Source organism: Bactrocera neohumeralis, chromosome 3 (genome assembly GCF_024586455.1).
Source record: "Bactrocera neohumeralis isolate Rockhampton chromosome 3, APGP_CSIRO_Bneo_wtdbg2-racon-allhic-juicebox.fasta_v2, whole genome shotgun sequence".
NCBI classification, from domain to species: domain Eukaryota; kingdom Metazoa; phylum Arthropoda; class Insecta; order Diptera; family Tephritidae; genus Bactrocera; species Bactrocera neohumeralis.
The window spans coordinates 56,164,198-56,166,573 of NC_065920.1; the positions used below are offsets into that span (position 1 = coordinate 56,164,198).

General features: G+C 36.7%; 1 pseudogene; it reads left to right on the plus strand.

The window, feature by feature from the left end:
- The first annotated feature begins 537 nt into the window (after positions 1 to 537).
- On the plus strand, positions 538 to 1,179 carry LOC126753723 (uncharacterized; annotated as a pseudogene).
- The last annotated feature ends 1,197 nt before the right edge of the window (positions 1,180 to 2,376 follow it).

Sequence of the window (2,376 nt, forward strand, 5' to 3'; positions counted from 1 at the left end):
GAGTCTGAAGAATCAGCTTAAGGAGGATTAATGCCGTCTCATGATGCTATTCGTGGTTTTGTTATTTATTAGCAGCCTCTATTTTCTCCTCGTTGGACGGAGAAGATGATCCTAAAGAACATGCTGATAGCTGGTGTTGGAAATTTAACACTTCAGGCAGTTAGCTCTGTATCCGAAAGGTTAAGTTCAGAACAATTTCTGAACCATTAACCAATTGATAGCACTTCATTGCAGTTAATTTATATATTTCTCATTGCAAAATTAAGAAAATCTTCTATATAAATACTGATCATCAGCATGAGAAATTCACACTTTGCTTTAAAAAAATCTGTTTCTTAAAAAATACTTATCATATTTACTCTGAACTCGTCCAAAGTATAGCTTCTTACTCATTTTTAATCGCAATCACTCTACTAATTTTGCATCTCTACAGTACGCTAACGACGTCATGATATTCTGCCGAGGCCGACCTTTTGGAAATGTCAACAAAAACTGCCAGAGCTGCGATCTACGCGAAAAAACAATTACATACAGAAAATGTCTTATGAAATGCTTTTGGCTGGACACGATTATACTTCCACGGAGATAAAAATAAAATTTCACAATTTCACCAACAAATAAAGGTAAGTAATAAATTATCAAGTAAACATATAATATTAAATATTTTTTTTTTATTTTTAGACAAGAAAAGCAGAAAATTGGAAAGGTGGAAACATTATGAGGCGGTACACCAAGCAGTAGGCGGTTTTAAAAGTTTTTGTTCCGCCGAGCTTGTGGAGGATAGCATTTTGGGTAAGTTTTAAGCACATTGGAGTAGATTCCAATATTCATAATATAATGAAAAACGTTTTTGGAATGTTTCTTTACGCTTTTATTTGTTTCTTCTATTTTCAGTTGACATGGAACCAATTTACGTGGAGGCCGATATGGAAGGAGAGTCGCCGCTCCCAAGCCCAGGCCATGGTCCTTCTACGTCGCGTGGTTGCGCTTGGCCATCGTCAAGCGAGAAAGAAAAAATCAGCAATAACAATAATGGAGGAAATTAAGGATGACTTAGTAAAGACGACCAAGGCGAAGAAGGAAGCCGATGAAAAGCGTCTTTCTCTCCTACAAACATACATAAACGATTCAAAAGAAGTGAAGGACGCTTTCATCGACTTCCTTCGTCGCCAAAAATAGATTTAACAAGTAAGGAAGGGCTAAGTTCGGGTGTCACCGAACATTTTATACTCTCGCATGATAAAGTGATAATCGAGATTTCATTATACGTCATTTACATATTTTTCAAATACCGTATTTTTGTAAAGTTTTATTCCGCTATCATCATTGGTTCCTAATGTACTATATATTATACAGAGAAGGCATCAGATGGAATTCAAAATAGCGTTATATTGGAAGAAGGCGTGGTTGTGAACCGATTTCACCTATATTTCGTACATATCATCAGGGTGTTAAGAAAATATTATATACCGAATTTCATTGAAATCGGTAGAGTAGTTCCTGAGATATGGTTTTTGGTCCATAAGTGGGCGACGCCACGCCCATTTTCAATTTTTAAAAAAAGTCTGGGTGCAGCTTCTTTCTGCAATTTCTTCCGTAAAATTTAGTGTTTCTGACGTTTTTTGTTAGTCCGTTTACGCACTTTTAGTGATTTTCAACATAACCTTTGTATGGGAGGTGGGCGTGGTTAATATCCGATTTCTTCCATTTTCGAACTGTATATGGAAATGCCTGAAGAAAACGACTCTGTAGAGTTTGGTTGGCATAGCTATAGTAGTTTCCGAGATACGTACAAAAAACTTAGTAGGGGGCGGGGCCACGCCCACTTTTCCAAAAAAATTACGTCCAAATATGCCCCTCCCTAATGTGATCCCTTGTGCCAAATTTCACTTTAATATCTTCATTTATGGCTTAGTTATGACATTTTATAGGTTTTCGGTTTCCGCCATTTTGTGGGCGTGGCAGTGGGCCGATTTTGCCCATCTTCGAACTTAACCTTCTTTTGGAGCCAAGAAATACGTGTACCAAGTTTCATCATGATATCTCAATTTTTACTCAAGTTACAGCTTGCACGGACAGACGGACGGACAGGCAGACATCCGGATTTCGACTCTACTCGTCGCCCTGATCACTTTGGTATATATAACCCTATATCTGACTCTTTTAGTTTTAGGACTTACAAACAACCGTTATGTGAACAAAACTATAATACTCTCGTTAGCAACATTGTTGCGAGAGTATAAAAATGAATATAAATATGTGAATGAATAGAAAACTATATATGGAACATACATATATAAAATATAGAAATATCTGTTTTTTTTTTTTACTGGAATTGGTTTGGATTTGTGGTCCCAGTTTTACAAAGGGTTAACC